The following is a 22790-nucleotide window of genomic DNA, read 5'->3' as shown; positions in this document are numbered from 1 at the left end:
GAATGTACTGGAACCAAAGTCAAAATAACACTAATATTTAGATCCCAAGTATGCAATAAATAAATTTGTACCTGCTAACATATCTTATGAGTACCAAGATAGCCCTTGTTTGTTTAAATGGTTTATATCATAAATGAGCAATTAATTCAAAAAGCCAAGTTAGCAGCATACTTTGAAAAAATGATAATTTGTTATGTGTACCTTTTAACCATTTCACACGTTCTCTCAAATAACCCTTATTAACAGAGTTGCCAAACATCAGCAATTATGAAACAAGATAAAATAAAAAAAAGACTTTGAAAAAGTCTACACTAAACCTTTCTGTTTAAAGAAGCTTTGGTTATATATCTGTGCCCAGGGAATACTACTTTCTATGATAAAAAACATACTGGGTCTTTGAGGTCCAATATGTAAAGTGATCTATTTTCCTTGTTAATATTCACAGTAGGAAGAAAAGCCTTCATTTGGATGGGTGATGTAGTTTTCTCTCCCAGGGCTACTGATGGATTAACTGTACAGAGAAAATAGTTGCTGAGGTAGTCTTTATCTTTATTCAAATAAATGGTTTATGGCTCTTTTTCTTTTTTATTTCATTTTGCAATGATCTGTCTTCAAGTTCAAAAATCACTGTACCTTGCTTTATGTCTGAAACTGTTTAAGAATAGATCCAAAACCAAAATTCATTTGGTAGCCTGAGATTCTTTTTCTTCATAAATAACTTTGAAAGCATTTCATTTGCAGGGATAATGGAAATAAAATTAGTGATGAATTTGTTAACTGATGGAAAAGTTCACAAAATCGTATTATTTACTTCATCAAATAGAATATATATATGTGTATATATATGTATATATAATGTATGCATGTATATAACATTTTATTTTTTCATATTTCATTTTTTTCAGTGGAAAAAATACCTAAAAGTTACAAGTATGCTGTTATGAGGACAGACTTTATATGTTTAGGCTGATATACTCAAATTTTAATTTGATTTGTTACTAGTTTAGTTGCCTGGACGATTTTTGTAACCTCTGTATGTCTCTGTTTCCTCATCTTCAAGAGAGGTTAATACACTTGTATCATGGGGTGATTTGAAGAGCAGATGGAGTAACATATAATAACTTAGCACAGTATTTGGCACATGATAAGGACTTACTGATATTATTTCTGTGTATTATGTATCAACAATTAACAATTTTGTATGTAGGAAAACTTGTTTTTAAAAGTCAAGGTTGGGCGCAGTGGCTCAGGCCTGTAATCCCAGCACTCTGGGAGGCCAAGGTGGGCGGATCACCTGAGGTCAGGAGTTTGAAACCAGACTGGCCGACATGGTGAAACCCTGTCTCTACTAAAAATACCAAAAAAAAAAAAAAAAAAAAAAAAAAAAAAAAAAAAAATTAGCTGGGCGTGATGGTGCATGCCTGTGATCCCAGCTACTCGGGAGGCTGAGGCAGGAGAATCGCTTGAACCCAGGAGGCAGAGGTTGGGGTGAGCTGAGATCACACCACTGCACTCCATCCTGGGTGACAGAGCAAGACTCTGTCTCAATAAATAAATAAATAACAAATAAGAATAAAAATAAAAGTCAGTAGCTATAAATGAGTCTATCAATTTAAATGAAACCAGAGTATAAAAAGTTTATATTCTGTGGAATTCACAAATAAAAAATGTTAAAATATGTCTATTTTTCCCACCAAAGCACTTGCTGCTTTTGTGAAGAGACTCATGTATCAGTATGAAAATGGTACAGTAGAGCATCAATAATTGAGGCAGAAATAATATATCTACTCTAAATCTTCAATTCCAAGGTTTAATATATTCACCATTTAAATGTGATTCAAATGTAAGTTAGGTTTGCAAAATATGATTTCAGACTTTTTTTGGCTAAGACTTACGATACTTTTACATTTTCTCATGTAACAATTAGATGTTTTAGTTATTTATAGCATCCATTTGGATAAAAACATTTCAAAATATTTCAAAATATTCAAACACCACGTTTTAAGAATTACAAATAAAAAAGCATGCAGTAGTAGTGGAAAATGTCAGTGGCACAGGCAAATGTATTAGTAGGTTGGGACACATTAGGAAAGAAGTTATTGTAGAGATACAGTAAATTCACTTTGCTAAGTTCAGGGTCCTGAGTGATTGCCACAGCACAGTATTTTCAATTCCCAAAAAAGTCCCAAATCACATACTGAAGATATTTTCACAGAAATAAATACATTATCATGTAAGAATGCATTTTTTCTTTAAAGTAAGAGATTTAGGTTTTGCTTTAATTCCTTAGAGCAGTGATGAAAAAGAAAAAAAGCTGAAGGATGCATTTTCTGATCTTTATGGCTACTATTATAAATTTCCCAGATCTGCTAACTATGACCTTCTTCTTGTCTCCATTCTTATGAATTAGTCCAGAGAATGCTGAAGAACTGGAAGATAAACAGAGGCAAAGAAGATAGATGGGGCATTAAAGAACCAATCTCCGAGGGAAGGTTTACAACTTGACCTCCTGATGCACTTAGAACAGTGTCATTAGCAGTACTAATTACTTTTTTCAAGCCATTAGATTGTTTTCCTATTCTCAAAGACTGCCATTACTTACATTTCCAAATTTTTACCTTTTCTCCTGGTTTACTTCCCATTTGGCCCCGATTTAAAAAAATCTTTATTATTTTGGTATTTAAAAATATTTGTTTCTAACATTTGTTCAATCATTTGATATGTTATTTTTTACTTATTATATAATGATATAAATACTAGTGATACCTAAAATATTTTAATTTGAAAATAAATAAAAGTGAACACATAGATTTCACAAAGTACATGCATCACAATTTTTTTATACTCTCAGTTTTTAATTTTTATAGGTACATAGTGGGTATATATATTTATGGGATACATGAAATATTTTGATACAGGCATACCTTGTGTAATATTCACATCAGGGAAAATGGGGTATCATTGCCTCAAGAATTTATCATTTCTTTGTGTTATAAGCATTTCAATTATACTCTTTCAGTTATTTGAAAATATACAATAAATTGTTGTTGACTGTAGTCACTGTTGTGCTGTCAAATACTAGATCTTCTTCATTCTATCTATCTATATTTTTGTACAGCCTCTGGTAACCATCACTTGAATCGCTATCTCTGTGAGTTCAGGTGTTTTAATTTTTAGCTCCCACAAATGAGTGAGAACATGCAAAGTCGGTCTTTTTTGTGCTCAGCTTATTTCACTTAAGGTAATGACCTCCAGTTCCTTCATGTTGTTGCAAATGACAGGATCTTATTCTCTTTTATGGCTGAATATTACTCCATTGTGTATATGTGCTATATTTTCTTTATCCATTACACTGATAGTTTATTTTTTAAAATAATTTCTGATGCTGCTTTTTCATACTTATTACTTTTTCCTCAGAAAAGTCCCATTGGATTTCACAATTTCACAATGCAATAAGAAGCCTATCTGATAGTGAGTAGCCTTTAAATTGTTGTCGTTATTATTATATTGAGTCCTTCTCTTTGTATTTACAAAGATTAAGGAGTTTCTAACCGTATCAACACTTGTAATAAATGTTATTCTTAGTCTTCACACTTGTAAAGGATAATGGTGATGAATGCAGCGGCAGAGGCTGCACGTTCCCACCCAGCACTCTCACTGAAGACTGCCTAATCAGCACCGGCTGCTGGTACTTTTCTCTGCAAGCTTAGTCTCTTCCAGGAATGACAGGTGGTAGGTAATCCTGGGAACTCAAGAGCCTCCTTGAAGCTTGGACTGATTAGAGCACAAACCATGAGCTGTTGAAATCTGGTCCCTGAACAGGAGAGTTTTTGACATGAAGCTGCTCTAGATTGCTGTAGGGCTGGATCTCAGATCTGGTGTATCTGCCTGTTTCCATGAAAAGAGCGGAATCTTGAAAAATACTCAGGCTGTTTGTCTATTCCTCTAATAAAACTTCTATTGATGTTATATAGAATCTTGAGCAAAAGATTTGGCATCGCACCTTTTATGAGTTTCAATAAACCTTGTGATTTAAATAGTTTCATCATTGATGACAGTCTTTGGGTGAGGCCACAAGAGAGTCGCTTCTCGAGTGTCCATTAGTATATGGTGGGAGGACAGGAGGTCAATACTAAGGCTAGGAGTGAATTGCTACTGGTGCCTTCTTGCCTCAGACCAGCGGTCTTTTCGGTGTTCATGTCATAGATTGTTGAGGTCCCCTCGTTGTTTAATGTTTTGCCTCAGACTCCCGCCTGTAAACAGTACACATCTTTCTCCCTCACTTTAGCTGCTCATCATTTAAGCTGTCATTGGTCAGACATCCTAAACTTTCTCATTGTGACTAGGGCTCTGAGGGTTCCAGGGGTTCTAATTATTATCGTGGCTGCAGTGTAGGTGTCCATCACCGAGATGGGGCACCTGAGCTACCGAGCAGCCAGAAAAAAACTTTCTCCTTATCCTTGGCATCTGCCATCAGTTTAAGTACTGATTTAGGAATCTTTACCGCAAAGAAGAGGCTCTTCATCCCCGGCCCCATCCCCACCGCGCCCACCCGGCCCACATACACCCTCGGAGCCTGCTTTCCGCAGACTCCCCTATGTCCTGTCCTTGACTCCAGTTAACCTGGAGATGCTAGTTCTGGGAACTCCTAGAGGCTCTGTTGCCTCCTCCGCCTGCTCTGCGATCCCCGCGTGAGCGCTGGATTATTCCAGTCTTTGAGCATGGCAGATTTCCACTGGATGACATCATGGGAGCCCAGTGAATGCCGGCTCAGAGAGGGGGACGGAGAAGGGGAGGGGGAGCAGAGGAGGGGAGAGGACTGGGGAGCGGAGCCAGAGCCGGGCTGCCTGCCACCCGGCTGCTCGTCCGCTAGCTGGGGAGGAGCGCTCCACCCGCAACTGACAAAGGATGGGAGAATGCCCGCGCCCCGGGATGCCGGCCGCACGCAGCCTGGCGGCCGCCTGAGCTACTTCACCCTCCGCCGGTAAGTGACTGCAAACATCATTCATTCAATCAGCCTCACTGGGAGCCCCCTCTCTCCGGCTGGTAGTCCTGGGCGGCTTGTCCCTGATCCCGAGCGGGGCTTGGCACAGCGTCAGCCCTGGAGGGCAGGCAGCAGGTGCCTTTGCCTGGTGGGTCCACTGGGGAGCGTGGCTGGGGTTCGCGGCGGGTGCTGCCACCCAACCTGCGGGCGGCGGGCTCGCCCAGTAGGCGCCTCTCTGGTGAGAGGAGGCGGCTCCAGCCCGCAGCCTGGGGTAGTTGCTACTATTGGCCCCCAGCGCCCGCTCTGCGCGCGCGCCGTTTCTGGCGGATCCCCAGTGCGCTGCGCGCTGTTTACACCGGCGTGGTACTAGTCACCGAGCCGCACCCCTCGGAAAGCGCGGAGTCGATGACAGCCACTTCACAGGCTCACGCGCTCCTAGTGTGGGCTTGAAGGGGACGGGGACCGATTACCAAAGGAGAGCGCTGAGTACGGAAGACACAGGGCAGCCTTTGTCTTGGGTTTAGCGCTGATGCGCTCAACCCTGAATCGGGTTCACTGCAACTGTTGTGTCCGATTTCGGTTCCCTGCAACCGCCCTCCTGGGCGAGAGATGTCATTGTGTTCCTGCGGCCAGCGGGACTGAGAGCTGGGACTTAAGACGCCAGGAGGGTCCTGCGCTCACGGGTGAGTGTCGCAGTTATCCAGGTGCTGAGGGAGTTTCTGGAGCTCCAGGAAGTGGAGTGACCAGTCGAGGCAGAGAGACGCCCAAGTTTTATCCCCAAGTGGTGTGAGGGAAATGGCAAAGTTAAGGGAGACTCACTCTCGCTCTTTTCTCTGGTTTTTGAAGCTCTGATTTTGGAGATTTGTGACAGGTGGATGGAATCAGAGGCATGGCCAATATGTAGTTAGAGAGCCTCACGTTTTCCTGGCAATTCTTTTTGTTATTCAGTAGTTCCAGAAAAGATTTGCTTGCTAAACATTTTTGAGATCAAAATGTTTTCTATTATAGAGCTCTGTGGGTTTAACGAAAAAAGATTCTGAACCTGCTCAGGTACCTTAGTTTAGAGTTGTCTCGCCTATAAGTGCTATGTAGCCAACATGCCAACACCCAACCCCCTGGCTTTTTGCTTGGCGGACACAGGTTTTATTGATGAATTCCTTGTTTAGGGGGTTCAATTTTCAGATCACAAGGAAGCGGTGGTACCTATCAGAACATCTGTTTCTAATGTCAATGTGTTTACAAAAGGAATATCTCGTGAAAAAGATGGAAAGAAGTGAAAGTTTGCTACTTTGGGGGTTTAGTGACTTTTTCTGTTTCCATCCACTACAATCGAAAATATTTAAACTTTAAATAGTCATTTTGTATTTATGAATTTAATGTATATTAAATGTAAATAATCCTTGAAACATTAAGGAGATTCTTGGTATACCAGTTTGGTATTTCAGCATCTAACATAATGCTATGGTATAAGAAAGCAACAATCACAATTATAATTCAAAGGGTTATTTTATTTTTCTTGAAAGAGGCTAATTTTTCTTCAGATGATCTTTTTTTTTTCTTTAAAGATAGATGATTCTAATGAAGCTTTTCTGAAACAGGATTAAAATAATTTTTCTCAGTGATTGCTCTTTTGATAAAGTTTGAGTCTTTTCAGAACAGATTTGATAGAAAATTATTGGAATAATCAATGTGGTGGAAGTAAAAAAGAAACTGGGTGAGATAATACAGGGAGGCTTCACTAAATATGAATGGTGGGACTATCAGAAGGTGCTGTGTCAGTTTTGATTTTGGAAAAGCTCATTGTAGCTTTTACATGCGTATCTCTACTGGGAAGTGCATAATTATATGTCTGATTATGTCACGCTATGTTGAGAGACCAATGTTATGAGCAAAGAGCTTGTTTTAATCCAGGACTTATGGGGTTGTCAGCAACGTTTTCTTCTGTGATACAGATTTTTTTATTTCATTGTTTCTTGACTAATTGTCACAATAGGCGCCACCTGTTTTATCTGAAGTCGTCTTTCTAACTTTGTTGTACTATGTTTTTATGATAATGGGGTTTTACTTTAAGGTTCTTAGAGAACCTGTTGCTCATGTTGACTACTTTCCTCAAGTATTGTAATAGCAAAAACTCTTTTTGAAATAGACTTATGAATGTACGAGCTTCTGACGTGCTTACATGATGGGGTGTACACTATATAAAAATCTACATTTACATACAATATGTGTATAACTCTGATCAGATAATCAGCTAGCAATGATCAACAGGAGGTACTGTGGTGTTTGGCTCATGGTTTTTGGCATATGATATTACCTTTAGCGATAAGATGTTTTACCTCCTTAACATGGTAAATAAAAATGTATATTGAGAAGAACAGATTACATTTTATGTATGAAATCTTTAATTTTATTTCAAAAATATTTTATCCAAGAAGGTCAAAAGTACATAGATTCTTCACATTCCACTAGAATACTGAGAAAAGTTCTCAGAAAGTATAAGCATATTATAAATAGATATAATTTGACTTATTTGATAGCTAGTACAATATTATTTTTAAAACCACATGGAGTAAAATAGTGTTCTTGAACTAGAGAGTATTCTCATAATGTTCTTTAATGTATTTCACAAATACTTTGCCTATTTTGTTGCACAAGGGCTCTTAACTGGGCAAGGTGAGAAAGAGGAGGAAGTTGCATTATAGGGCAAAAATAAAGCCATAGCACAAAGCCCAGGGCAGGCAATAGTGATGTTCCAAGGTCACCGAAAAACATGATGTCAGGACACTGGGAAGTATCCATGGAAAGATCCTGTATGAAGAATAAGTTTATGCTGTTTGATGACCTCTTGCTTTCATTGTTCCAGTTGTGTGATTTAACAGATACTTTAGGACCTCTATGATAGAGCGAAACTTCCTTTACCCACCTTGAGGCAAAATTGTGTCTTAAACTCAATGACGAGGTTGTCTTCTGGGCTTTTTCATGGTGTAATTCAAATTCTATCTTAAGGATGTTTTATGGATCACAAAACATTGTAGCTTTCACTTTCCTGTAGGCCTTTGATAGGGAAATCGGTCAGTAAAACCTTGGCTGAAAGGTTTTTGCATCCTAACTTTTTCTGGAAATACAACAGTGAAAGTCAACGGTTATAGTGGTGCTGAAAATATTTAGGAGTGTGATGATCTAATATTTAGAGGGTTAAAATAATGCTGTTAATGTAGCTTTAAAAATAAAATAAAAAAAATTTGAGACAAATTCTCTGAAGCCACGATTATCCCTTTGCTATATATTGGGTTCATTTTGCAATTTATGACTCCCCTATGATACTATTAATTCATTTCTACCTCCTAGTGTTTCAGTGATGAACAGTGGTAGGAAATATGTGTTCTACTTTTGACTTTGTCATGTACTTGAGGACAAGGGTCGGAGTCTGTAAACATTAGTTTCATTTTACATAAAATAAAGATGATAATATCTGCCTTGCCTTTCTCATGGGGGACAGTGCATAGCAAATGAACTAGTGTACAAAAATGATTTGGAAAATTCAGGAGGAACTGTCTGACAAATATTATATATTAGTGAACTTAATCACTTTTAAATTTCTAATTAGTTTCAGTTAAAGAAGTAAATTGATAGAGGTGAACCTAATGTGTGAATTCTATTTTATTAGGTTGGTGCAAAAGTAATTGTGGTTTTAGAATATCTGGTATGTTAAATTTGTGGCATTCTTGTCAATGCACTTATTATAATTTATTCATAAAAATTATGAAGTAAGTGGTTATATATTTTTATTGCAAGTGTGCTGGCAACAAATTCACTCAGTTTTTGTATGTCTGAAAATATTTTTAAATAGATGTAATTTTTAAAGCTAAGTATAGCATTTTTGTTTGGCAGTGTTTTTTTTTTTTTTCAACATGTTGTTATTTTTATTTATTTATTTTTGAGACAGAGCCTCACTCTGTCACCCAGGCGGGAGTGCAGTGGCGCAATCACTGCTCACTGAAACCTCTGCCTCACAGGCTCAAGTGGTTCTCGTCCCTCAGCCTCCTGACTAGCACCATGCCTGGCTAATTTTTGTATTTTTAGCATAGATGGGGTTTCACCATCTATGCTAAAACTCCTGGACTCAAGCAATCTGCCTGCCTCAGCCTCCCAAAGTGCTGAGATTACAGGCATAAGCCACTGTGCCCGGCCAACATTTGTTATTCTTTCGACTTCTCACTTCCATCAAACCTGTCAGTCATATTGTTGCTATGAGGGTAAATGTGTCTTTGCCTCTCGGTGATTTTACGATTTTTCATTTGCCATTATTTTCTTTAGTTTTCTATATATTGCTAGGTATAAGTTTTTTGGATTTATCCTCCAAGTTTGCAGAGCTTCTTGAATTTGTGGATTGTTGTCTTTCATCAGGTGAAATTCATTGGTGAATTCTTGACTATTATCTTCTCATAGATAGCTCTGCTTCATTGTGTCTGTTTTCTTTTCCTGAGATCTGAGTTACATGTTTAATAGATGGTTTCACTGTACCCAACATGCTCCCTGTACTTGTTTTACTATTTTCTACTTTTTTTTCTCTCTGTGCTTGTTTTAGTATTCTTTTGACCTTCTCTTCAGTTTACTAAACTTCTTCTACACCACGCCTGTTATACTGCTCATCCACAGGTTATTACTGTAATTATTGTATTTTTTAAATTTCCAAGTGTACATTTGATTTTTTTCTATAGATTCCAATTTATCTGTTTTCTCCATCTTTTCTTCTATGACTTGGAGCATATTAATCAAACTTATTCTAAGGTTTGAGTCTGCTAATGTCGGCTGTATTGCCGTGAGCCTCTTTTCAGCATATCTTTACTCTTAATTTTAGTTACTGTATATAAAGATTATAAAGACTCAGCCAGGTGCAGTGGCTCATGCCTGTAATCCCAGCACTTTGGGAGGCCTAGGCAGGTGGATCACCTGAGGTCAGGAGTTCGAGACCAGCCTGGCCAACGTGGTGAAACCCCATCTCTACTAAAAATACAAAAAATTAGCCAGGCATGGTGGCAGGTGCCTGTAATCCCAGCTACTTGGGAGGCTGAGGCAGGAGAATCACTAGAACCTGGGAGGCAGAGGTTGCAGCAAGCCAAGATCGTGCCATTGCACTCCAGCCTGGGTGACAGAGTGAGACTGTCTCAAAAAACAAAAAACAAACTTATAAAGGCTCCAGATGATCTATACATCTCCAAAGAAGTGTCAAAATTTCCTCTGCTAGACAGATACGATGGGATGGTAGCCCATAGTTGTAATCCACTCAGTGGCTGAGCTGACTCACGAGTTTTTAGACTTCTGGGCTCCCAGATGCCAAGGTGTAGCCACCGCACCCAGCCCAGATGTCTTGAACTTCTACTGGTGCATTCACAGGCCCTCAACACAAGCCAGGACAAGACTCCTGAGAATCCGCTCTTCTTTCCAGAAGCTTCCTTCTCAGTGTCTTAGCCTCCACTCATATGTGTAACTTCAGGCTTTAGCAAATCTCATGTAGGTAAAATCAAGTATGTGTCAAGCTGAGTGCTACACCTTTTACTTCTCACTGAGCTCTTGGCCCCTCATACCTAATTTTGTCTCTCCAGCCCCTCAAGACCGCCAAAATCTCTGCTAGATTCTTTGTCTCACATCAGTGGTCCTCTGCTCAGGCAAAGCCCATATTCTTAGTCTCTCACTGTCTTTTCAGATTGGCAATTGCTCCCACTCTTCATCCCGGGGGAAAAACATATTCTGAAAAGTCACATTACCTCTTTGGTACTTCTTCCATCTGTAATCTTGAAGCTTCTAGTCTTGACCTCTTCTGAAACTCTCCACCGGGTTTTATCAGAATACTGTCCTTATATCTGGCTTTTCTAGTTATTGTTGACCAAAACCATCAGCTGAAATGTGTCATTATTTTTAACTGATAATAAACATAGATGTACAGTGATCAAAGGTCATTTCTTGGTGGTAAAACTGGAGTTAGTAGTCCCATCCCACAGCCTCCTACGCAATACAGCTAACTCCAAACATATTTTTAGAAGTGATATAAAACGAAGGCAGATTCTATTAAACAGCCATTAATATACTATGTGCCATTTTATATTGAGACAGTTGGTCTGTTTTTTAAATTTTGAGGTAAATCTTTGTGACAGTGAAGACCAGTAATTCAAATAGCCAATAGATTAAAGTTATTGGTAACTAAACATAATAAATTGGTAAAACTTTTGTTTCTTTTAGGACTAATACACACCCAAAAATACAGACACAGACACATGTGTGTATGTGTGTGTGTGTGTGTGTGTGTGTGTGTGTGTGTGCATAAAAAGTAAGGCTCCTTTCTGAACACAAGAACTCCATGGTTAACGAATCATTCTAACTTACAAATAAGCGCTACATTTATGGAGTGAAAAATGTGTGAAGTCTGGAGTCTCCCTCTTCTTAGAAACAACTGTCCTATTTTTCCAACTGTTGCTCTGAAAAGCAACTGATACAGACTGATTTCTTGTGATATACATACAATAGTGTTAACAAGCTAGTACTATGTTGATCTCTTTTCTTATTGGTATATGGATAAAACTCAGAACGTATTTCTAGACCAATTCATGGAAATATAGTTAATTCAGGTTATACCTGAAGTAGATTGTTAGAGATATATGATTTAAATTAACTGTGCTTTTATGGATTGACCTAGAATTTTTGTTAAGTCTGCCTAGTGACGGATGGATACTAATGTTGAACTATTACATGTAATGTTATTTTTGAGTGAATTGTATGTTCCAGGTAACATATTCCAGATAACATATTCCAGAAATCACTGACTATTTGGGACACAATGATTGGAAGTCGGAGAATGCCTGGAATAGATTCTTGCGCCTGCCTTCAATTCAGTGTCCTGAGGCATATCAGGAGATAAATGGAAGCTTGGTGAGAGTGATAAATTAGGTACTGACATTGAGGCTCATTGGGGCTGACTGTGGTGAGCAATGATCTGATTCTCATGAAGTACATCACATGCTTTTTGGACCCTGCCGGATGTCCTGTCAATCTCACATCTGTTTCTGGCTCTGGCTCGGGCAATCATTGTAGGCAGCCTTTGACTCAGTTGTGCTATTTCCCATCTCAAGCTTGCGCTGAGTATCTTTCACTTTCTTTTCTGTGACTTTACTAGCATGTCTTTTCTTTCCCCCTGCTTCTGACCGTGGTCCATGCAGCCTGGAAGTGAGGAGGAGCTAACACCACCATGGAGCCTCGCAGTCAGTGGGAATGGGTGGATAGTTCCGAGACGCACTCTGTAGCTCCTCATAAGGTCCAGGTGAGGAGGAGCCTCAACCGGCCATGGAAGTGACCCAACTGCATGCACCTGTATTAGCCTTTACTCTCTCCCTGGTTCACTTTACCCAGTGCCTCACTCCTACTCTCCGGGATCACCTTGTATTATTTGCAAATAATTTTTTAGTTCAGACTCTGCTTTTGAAGAGAGCCTGGCCTAAGATTTATGACTTTCCTTCTCTAGAGAAAAATGAATAAGAGAAAGAAAAGCAGGACTAAATCATAAGCTACATCCATTACAATGAGAGAAAAATAAGAAAGAAGATAAAACATGTATTTTCAGAGGTACTTTCTTTACAAATCTGTCATCTTTCAGATCACCAAGTGAGACCATTTAAATAATTTTTCTAGTAACTATGAGGTCATCTGTTGACGTAATGATTAATTTGCATCTCTTCCTTCTTTTTTACTATCCTTTAATATGTATTTATTGGCAGTCTACTCTATGCTCAACACTCAGCTAGGTCCTGGTAATGTAATGATGAGTGAAAGATGTGGCATGATTCCTGCCTCTTTGGAGCTTTTTATTTCTGTGAAATTAATTAAATAATCACACAAGCCAGTGCACATATGCAAAAGTGAGTATAATGAAGGCCAGATGCACAGTAATAGGGAAGCCTATTAGAGGGGAGTTTGACTCAGCCAGGGAGGTCTGGGGAAGCCTCCTTGAGGAGGTGACATTTTAGCTGACATCTGAAGGAAGGGTTAATGAGGTGGAGAAAAAAGATAAAAATTTTCTAACAGAGGGAGAAATGAAGTGTGCTCAAGGTCCTACTGTTGGGGGAAGCTTGAAAGACTCACAGTCAGAGGGAGTGTGATGTAGGCTGAAGAGAGGTACCAAACATAAGGGACTGTCACAAAATATTTGCCATAGTAAGGAATTAATTGTACGTGTGTGTGCATGTGTATGTGCATGTAGTAGGGGAGCAGTAAAAAGGTGCTAACAAATACAGACCATCTATTTGCAAAAAAGAAATGTATGAATCTGGGAAGAATGTTGTATCAAATATGCAGCCTAGCAAATATTAAGAGTTATGAACATTTGAATCAAAAGTTGTAGGAGTTATCATTTAAAGTTAGAGAATTTCTAAAGAAATAGAGTTGAAAGAAAGGTGAATGAACTATTTATTTATTTATTACTCAATGTACTTGTTCCAGCTCATGGTGATGATACCTTAAGGATTACCTACAAGGCTTGTAAGTTCCATATAACTAAGTAGTTTTTACATAGTTATAAAATTTATATATTTTTGCTAGTTATCTATTAATTTTTAGAGTGGTAGAATTATGGGTAGATATTTTCTTTTAAAAGTACAACATTTCAATTAAAATTTTACTTGATTTATTTTAATAGTGTAACACACAAAGGTCTATTAGATGTTACTGAAGCATAGCACATAGCCACATTTAATTATTCATTCTGGAATCAGCTTTTGTATTTAGGTTTTAATGAAGTTAAATTGCCTCTATACTCACATGAGTTTGGATTTTGGTTCTGCTAAATTCTCCCAAATTTGAAATTCGATCAATTAGAGACAAATTATTTTCCACTTAGAGCTATATTTCCTTTAATATTTCTTAGCAATTTTGTTTTCATGGAACCCAAAGTCAGGTCCCAGGCACCCTGTGAAATGATCCTTTAATATTTAGCATAATGTATACAATAAGTTCTTGCCAGCTACCTTTCCTTTTTAATAAGATAACTTGGTTTATTTATAGCTTATGTTTAAACTTAATCTTTTATGAAATCTTTTAACCTCATGAGTATGTCTTATTTTAGAAACCTTTACTAAATAAATGGATAAACAAGTATTTATTAAGTAACTACCACATGAAAGAAAGATTCTGTGCCATGAACAATAGCAGAGAATTAAAGAGATGGGGGAATCAATTTGACACATTATTAAGATATTAAGTGACAAGTATAATATAGAAGGAAAAGTCTGATACTTTTTGGTTTGTTCCTTATGACATTCATGGTAGAGAAGATGAGTCTTAAGAAGTGATAATAGATGCTATTTCTATAGCTTTTGTTAGGATAAACCATAGTTGTCAATTTTCAAAAATTGTTAAAAATGAGGCAGAAGGCTTTAATTTTTTGAAACATACATTACCCAGTAATGTCAAAAATAAAGGAAATGTTTATTTTACAAATAGAAAGTATTTTCAACTGTTAATAGTTGTCATAGGACTATCGTTAGCTTTTTGTCTCACTTTTTAAATTTCCCAAATACTTTTAATAATAATAAGACTAAATTATTATCATAATAACAATTTAAATTAATAATTATTGGATTAAAAGATGAAAAAGCAAAACTAAAAAAAAGTTGACTTCTGTTAAATCTAATTAGTTTTCTTGTGGATTTTAAAAATACTTTTCTGAGTGTATATTTGTAATAAATTATATGTAGAGGAAAAAATGATGTGAAAATAATCCTCTGTTTCATGCTAATTTCTATTCTGTGGCAACACACCTAATGTGAACATTTATTTGAAAAATTTCCCTCAAAACAGTGTAAGAGAGAACTTATGCTGATAAATTGTTTTAAAGAATTTGTTGGTTATCAACTATTAGAACTAAATTCTTTTTATAAACAATGAAGAGAACAGTTTCATGGTTCATATAGCCAAATTTTACTTCTGTGTGTTTTCATGGTGATAAGTGAATAATCTACATTTTTACCTCCCATTTTTTCATGGTGGGAACAGTTCAGTAGATTATGGACTGTGAACTGACAAGCCACTCATTCTCTCTTGGGCTCCTATTCACTTAGCAGTGAGTGGGGTGTAATCACCACATGGCTACTGGGAGATGTATGCCTTTAGAGGCAGAATATTTTTATAGTGGATCTTTCTGGATGCCAGAAAATTATCATAATTTCCTTAGGAAATTTTTTTGTTATATAAAGTGGTTTTTGGGCTGGGCACGGTGACTCACGCCTGTAATCTTAGCACTTTGGGAGGCCAAAGCAGGCAGGCCACTGGAGGTCAGAAGTTCAAGACCAGCCTGGCCAACATGGTGAAACCCCATCTCTACTAAAAATACAAAAATTAGCTGGGCATGGTGGCTCACACCTGTAATCCTAGCTACTGGGGAGGCTGAGGCAGGAGAATCACTTGAACCTGGGAGGTGGAGATTGCAGTGAGCCAAGATTGTGCCATTGTATTCTAGCCTGGGTGAGAGTGAGACTCATCTCAAAAAAAAAAAAAAAAAAAAAAAACCCAAAACAAATAAAGTAGCTTTTCACATTAATTTTTAATGGGAAGATTCAGTTTCTCTGCAGGAAGAATGAGAGATAAATGGTAGTTGGAGAAGCTCAAATTCCAGGCCATATTCAGCTGTGTTGAAATCTCCACTCACTAGTGAGATGACACTGGTCAAATTGCTTAACGTGTTAGAATGTTGGTTTCCTTATCTGCAAAATGCAGATGATAGTATTTTCTCAGTAGCAAGGTTGTTTTGAGGATTAAAGGTAGTAAGAAAATTCCCTAATAAATAGTAAGTATTTAGTAGGGGTTCATACCATCATTAAAGCAAATATACATATTCTTTAAATTCTCAGGCATGGTTTCATTTTTATAAGATATATGCTATACATTTTAAGATTTTAGTTATCTTGCTACTTTTTAGACATTAAGGAAATGCGAAGATTAATTTGCTTGAGAAACTAAAGAAAGGTGGCCACCACTACCACTACTACCAACTGAATAAATAAATAAATGAATTGATTAATGAATAAATAATATTTATGACTGATATCATTTTGTAGTGAGTGTTTTATTTTTCCTTTTTCTCTTCCTATATTTTTAAAATTTTCAGTACTGAGACCCCATCACTTTAATAATGGTAATATAAAGGAAACTTTATTTCAAAAATAAGTTGATTGTATAATTATTAGTTTATGAAACATGTACAACACAAACATTCAATCTCATATCTGAGGGTGTTTTTGCCATATTATAGTAGGATAATAAACACAACACAGGATAAAATATCAAATGTGGATTTTTTCAATGGTTTATAGCTGTAAAACTGAGGTAAAATATGTTTATTATAAAAAATTAAATATTATAGAAATATTAAGACTGAAAAGTGAATGCTCCCCTTCAATTCTCTCCCAGTTAAAAAATATTGACTTCTTTCCAGAAATGTATCCAAAATATATATTTATGCTAATATATATTAGACTATGACATTTCAATAAATATGTAATATGCTGTGTGTTAACTTGTTAGAGTCTCTGTTATCTTTTTCATGTCAATACAGTTCACTTACTGTGCAGTATTACATTTCTGGAGGTGATCAGCAATTCACTTCTAGAAAGAGTTTTTGTATGTAGACCCAAAGAGACATGTATTTATGGCAATGTCATTTGCATTGACTTAAAGATTCTAGGTAATCATTAATCATGATATTTTGATGCAATTGAATACTATACAGAAATTAAAATGAACTAAAATTCACATGTCAACATTGATCATCATTTGAGTGAAATATAATTTCATTTTTTAAATTTATTTTTCTTGAGAAAGGGCCTCCCTCTGTCACCCAGGCTGGAATGCCGTGGCGCCATCACTGGCAGCCTTGACCTCCTGGCTCAAGTGATCCTCCTGGCACAGCCTGCAGGAGGAGGCTTTAAAATATAATTTGAGTGAAAAAAGTTACAAAAGATAATTGTAATGTATAAATGATACGTTACTTTTATAAATATTATAAACAAAAAGTAATTCTCTAAATTAGTTATAGGTACTTAAATAAGAATAAAATTGTGAAAATGTTGTAGTGGGATTAAGAGAGCAGTTTCTATCTTCAACAAATCTTTACAGATCTATCTTTCCATATTGGTTTTAGCAACTTACATGTCCATCAGCAAGGTATAACGTATTATCAAACTTTTTGGTTTTGCATGCATATGTTTAAATGTCTTATTGATTGTTTTCCCTCATTGGTGCTATTGAGCATCTTTTCATGTATATAAGACTTCACTTAAGTCTTCTCTTTTGCAGATTGTCTTAAGTTTTGTTATTTTTTCCTTATTGGTTTGAATTTTTAAAATGAATTTTTAAGGATTTTTGTATACTCTAAGTACTAACTTTTTGTCATTTACATGCATTGAAATATTTGCTTGCATTCTGTCCCTTGTTTTTAAGTTGTGTTACTATGTCTTTTTGTATAGAGATTTTGAAATTTTATTATGCTCAGTTTTATCATTCTTTTCCTTTACAAATTTAGTATTTCTTGTTTAAGTAGTATTTTCTTACTTAGAGATTGTAAAAATATTCACTCAGTTTTCTACTAAAGCTTTAACATGTTTAGCATTATGGTCTTTGGCCCAGTTGGAATTAATTTTTGTAGTTGTTTTGGAAATAGGGATTAACCCATCCCCCCACCACAAAACGTACAGCCAATTGTTCCAGTTTAGTTTTTCCTACTGATTTGTGAGGCTAACTCTGGCATATCTAGGTGCCATATATTTATATCTGTTCTTGGTTCTCTATTATGTTCCATTGGTTTGTCTAATCCTTTGCCAATTTAATACTTGATTCTTTAATCCTTTTAACATTATACAGCAACTTTATTAAGATGAATTCTCCTCATTCTCATTCTTTAAAATTTTCTTGGCTGTTCTCACAAACTTTGCCATATTAGAGTCTGCTTTTTATATTTATATTTATATTATTTATTTATTTTTGAGATGGAGTCTCACACTGTTGCCCAGGCTAGAGGGTGGTGGAAAGATCTCGGCTCAATGCAACCTCCGCCTCCCGGGCTCAAGAGATTCTCCTGTCTCAGCCTCCCAAGTAGCTGGGACTACAGGGGCACGCTATCACGCCCAGCTAATTTTTGTATTTTAGTAGAGATCGAGTTTCGCCGTGTTGGTGAGGCTGGTCTCCAACTCCTGACCTCAGGTGATCTGCCCGCCTGGGCTTCCCAAAGTGCTGGGATTACAGGCATGAGCCACTGTGCCCAGCTAGAATTTGCTTTTTTAAATTCCATGAAATAGTCTATGTGGTAAATATTCCTTGGTTGCTTATTTAGAGCCTTTCTCCATGGAGCTGCAACTCCTGCACTTCTTTGGCTTCTAACTTCTAGTTAGGTGTGGCTAATGTGAGACACTACCAGGAGACTGGTGAGAGAGAATGGTAAGGGAATTAATTCCTCTGGTCCCTCTCTGCCTCTTAGCAGGTGTAGAAGTGAATGCATACAATGATGGCCACCGCTCCTCTATTTCAAGGTTCCAGTTCTATTTGGATTTCTATAATACTGTTTCTTTCCTTTCCCCCAGCAGGCCTGAGAGGTTGTGGTGGTTGTAGTAGGGGTGGTAGAGATAACTACTTTCTTCTTTTCACCCTCACCATATTTCTGTCTTAGTCCTTTTGGATGTGATATCTTTCTTCCAGGGCTTCTGACATACACTCTGTTGAGATTGGAAGGCATTAGGTTTATAATTCAATTTGAGACAGCTGTCATTTTTATGATAGAGCTTTCCTGTCCATATATTTGTTACATAACTCCATTTATCTAACTCTTCTTGAATGTGCTGCAATGATGGTATAATTAACGTCTTCTGTGAAGATCTTGCTTAGGTTTTTGCAATTTATTCCCAGGATTATTACGGTTTTTGTTGTAATAATGAATAAGATATTTAAAAAGATACATGTTCTAAATGTTTATTGGTGATGCATATTGATTTTTACATGTTGATTTTTCATCCAGCAACCTTACTAAACTATTTGATTTATTCTCATAGTTTGCTTTTGAGGTTCTATTGTGTAGGCTAGACAGATGTTCGTGTTGTGTGTGTATAATATTTAGAACTTACTTTTTGAAAGACATGCTTTAAATAGGGTAGTTTATTTAATCTTCAAATCAATCTTATGGTAGAGGTACTATTATAGTACATAAGTACATTATAGAACGTTAGTACGTTATAGGTACATTATAGTACGTAAGTACATATATAATTACATACATTAGTATATAAGTACATATGTACATATGTATATATGTACTTTTTTTTTGAAGAAGGGTTCCCAGAGGTTCAGTGATTATAACAACTTGATAAAGGCAATACAGCATGCAGTTGGCAGTTATTACTATTTCATATTCTATATAAGAAAATCTAACCACAGAAATATGAACCAATCTGACTAAAACCATAGAGCTAGTAAGTGGCAGGTGCAGGATTGGAACTCATGTGTTCACTTTGATGCTCTTGAAATCATGGTGTCCAATTTTCAAATTGTCTTATCGTCTTTTCAAATCTTTATGCCTATTTTTCAGTCCATAGCACAGTAGTGAGAACTCATATAAAAGTTGTAGTAAAGGGATTAATGTAGACACAGAGAAGAACCACCCAATCCCCCTTCAAGGATTGTTGCCCGGCTAAAGGGAATGCTTTCAGTGGGAAGCGTCTGGCCGTGAGCCTGTCTGGGTCTGTCTCAGCTGCCAAGAGCCACCTAGACCCGGGTTAAACCACCACCCTCATCCCCGGAGCAGCCCACTTACCTGAGAGAGAGGGAGCTGATATAAACGTTCAGTCATAGGACAACTCTGATGGACCCTTGCTCTGGATGGAAGGAGTGAGACTTTGCTGGCCTGCAGCACAGTTCAGCTTCTCCCTCTGTCCAATCAGAACTCCTGTTCTTTCTAAAGTTTCCGTGTCTAATAGACATTTTGTACCATGACTGTTCACAGCACTTGCTTGTAGAGACCCCAACCTGCAGTAAGGTTGAAAGCTGGTATCATAGCCTTTTCCTTGGTTTAAAGTAAACAACTTCTAATATTTCACAATTTAAATAGGTTTCTTTTTCTCCTTACTGTGGAAGTCATATTTATTTTCTTGTGAATGGATGTTCAAGTGTTACAAATATAATTTTTTGGCTTCTAATCTGTTCATATGGTGAATTTCTAATAATACACAGTCCCTGCGTATTTAGGATAAATCCTGGTTGGTCATTATGTGCACATATTGCTGAATTTGGTTTGAAATGTGTTTTTTAGGATTGTTGTAGCTATATCAAGAAATGAAATCTTATATTTTTCCTTTTTTGTGTTGTTGTCTAGCTTTGATAATAAGGTTATATTAGCCATAAAAGTGAATTTTTCTATGGAAAAGCTTATATGATTGGCGATACCTTTTTCTTGAATGTTCAGCAAAACTTGCCTATAAAACCTTCTAGTATTGGTGTATTTTAAGTTACTAATTCAAGATAATAATCATTATAAGTGTCTTGATGTTTTCTACTTATTTTTAAATTATATTTTTATTATGTTTTTCTAGAAAATTATTTTCTTTTTCATTTGTTCTTAAATTATTCAACATAATATATCTTTATGATTTTAAAAAAATCTCTACTTCATCTAGAATTATATGATATTATTTTTATTACCAAAGATTTTTTTTTCCACCTAGGATTTGGCTATTTTTTAAACATATATAAGAACAATCAGTTTTTTAAAGAAAACCATTTCTTTGTGGGTTTTTTTTTCTAGTTCATTCAGTGATAGTTTTCTATTTTCTGATTTCTTGGGTTTAATCTTTTATTGTCTTTTTTTTAAATCTTTTTTTTGTGTTGAATTCTTAGCTCATTAACATTTTTATCTTTTCTATGTGTACTTCAAGGGGTGTATTTTCACACTATATATGACTTTAGCAATATTGCCAAATTTTGATATGCATGTAGTGTTTGAATATTGGACTTAAGAGATGATGGAGATACAAAAGATACTAAAGAAAAGAAGCAAAATGACTCTAAGAAGGTTAATTTACACCTTCCTGCACTGGACTCATGCAATTTCACAGGTGAATTTATTTAAAACTTTAAAAAAAGATAATTAAATTTCAATTTAAATTGTTTTAGAATACTGAAAAATAAAAACAACCTAATTTTTAAGAAATATGCATAATGTAAACAAACGTTGTAGAAAATTGGAAAAAGAAAATAAAGGTAAAAAAGAAGGGGAAAAGGAAGAACTTTAAATCTAAGTCATTCCTACCAAGTGAATATTGGTGTCAAAATTCAGGAAAAAAAATCAAGAAAAGGAATACGGAGATATATTAAAACAATAAAGTATAAAAACGAAGTTATTTCTAGGAATAACTTTTTAACTTTAGAAGACCTATTAATATATTTCATCCAATTAACATTTTAAGGGTAAATATTACTAGATATTTTCAATAGATGTTCAAGTGATTTTTGATAATATACAAATACATTTCTGATTTAAACACATTAGTAAAGCAATAGAAGGAATTTTCCTTAGTATGGATAAATACATATTTAACCTGATGCTTAGAGTAACAATTTCAGTATGCTGTCTGTATAAAATTAGGAATAATAGAAGACTCTCCATGATCACCATTACCATTTAGTATTTTTTCTGGAAGTGCCAGTCACAAGCTAAGAAAATGTAATAAGGAGAAATTTGGACATGAGTAGGCAAGTCTGTCTATATTTGAAATATGACTATACTTGTATGGCAATGGTTTCTGTGAAAAAAATTCCCTCTCTCTGGTGCTTGGGTCCTCTGAACACATGTCACTTTTGTGACAAGATTTTCTCCGTTTGGTAACTAGACTGTACCTAAAAGAATGGAAGAAACTTAGGCCTTGTGTTAGGAACTAAATGACACAAATTTGCAATATTGCGGTGGTTTGAATTAAGGTAAAAATGCTGCGAGGTTGGTGCTTAGTAATGACATAAATAATGAGTAAATTATTTTGAATTAAACTGTTCTGAAACACTTAGAAATAAGAAAATTACCCTAATTTTTACTGTAAATGTAGGTGACAGGTACATATAAATAAACATGTATAAAACTTTTATAATATAAAAAGATACAATGGTATAAAATAAAAATTTAATATGCTGAAACATACTAAAATGCATATACAATAAATATATAGCTAACTGGAAAAAATGAGGCAAAAATGCAACAGTTTTGTCAAAATGATAAAATTATGCTGATATTTTTCCTTTATCAAAATATATTTAATATTTTTCAATCATATTTTCAATAAAATGCTTTAAAAATTATAGTATTTGTTGTATGTCTATGTAGAAGGGTCAGGTCCTTAACCTGTCAGTATAAGACAAACTGCTGCCTCCTAGGAACTTGAATGTATGCAACACAGAAAAAGAAAAAAATACAATATTAACTTATATTTATGTTATTCTTTAATTTTATAAAAGATTATATGCACATCCATTTTTCAGTTCAGTTATCACTACAGTCTTTTCTATGCTGGCCCTTCTCCTGGAGTGTAAACTTTATAAGAGCCAGGACTATGTTTGTATCTGCATAGCCTAGCCACAATTCATTACTATGTATATGTCTATTGGACTGTTTATTGGAATGGACAAGCCCTATGAAATATGCAGAAGTATTATTTATATGCCCTTGAATGAGAAACTTGTATTGGAAGGTTAATGATTTTGCCCCATTAAATATTGTCAGGATTTTAACACA

The 22790-nt window shown here is 36.0% G+C and overlaps 1 protein-coding gene across 5 annotated transcripts in view; it reads left to right on the top strand.

Annotated features, from left to right (window-relative positions):
- Positions 1-4795: 4795 nt before the first annotated feature.
- Positions 4796-22790, top strand: part of MARCHF1 (membrane associated ring-CH-type finger 1) — an 841310-nt gene continuing 823315 nt past the window's right edge. For 2 of the 5 annotated variants that reach the window (XM_063809980.1, XM_054683467.2), the window contains exon 1: positions 4796-4984. The gene's annotated coding sequence lies outside the window, so the exon portion shown is untranslated. Of the gene's footprint in view, positions 4985-5206; positions 5668-22790 lie in introns of those variants that run through there. The other 3 variants (XM_054683471.2, XM_054683466.2, XM_054683469.2) reach the window with 2 other exon arrangements.

The sequence above is a fragment of the Pan troglodytes genome, chromosome 3 (genome assembly GCF_028858775.2).
Source record: "Pan troglodytes isolate AG18354 chromosome 3, NHGRI_mPanTro3-v2.0_pri, whole genome shotgun sequence".
Taxonomy (NCBI): domain Eukaryota; kingdom Metazoa; phylum Chordata; class Mammalia; order Primates; family Hominidae; genus Pan; species Pan troglodytes.
This window is presented reverse-complemented; position numbering and strand designations above follow the sequence as displayed.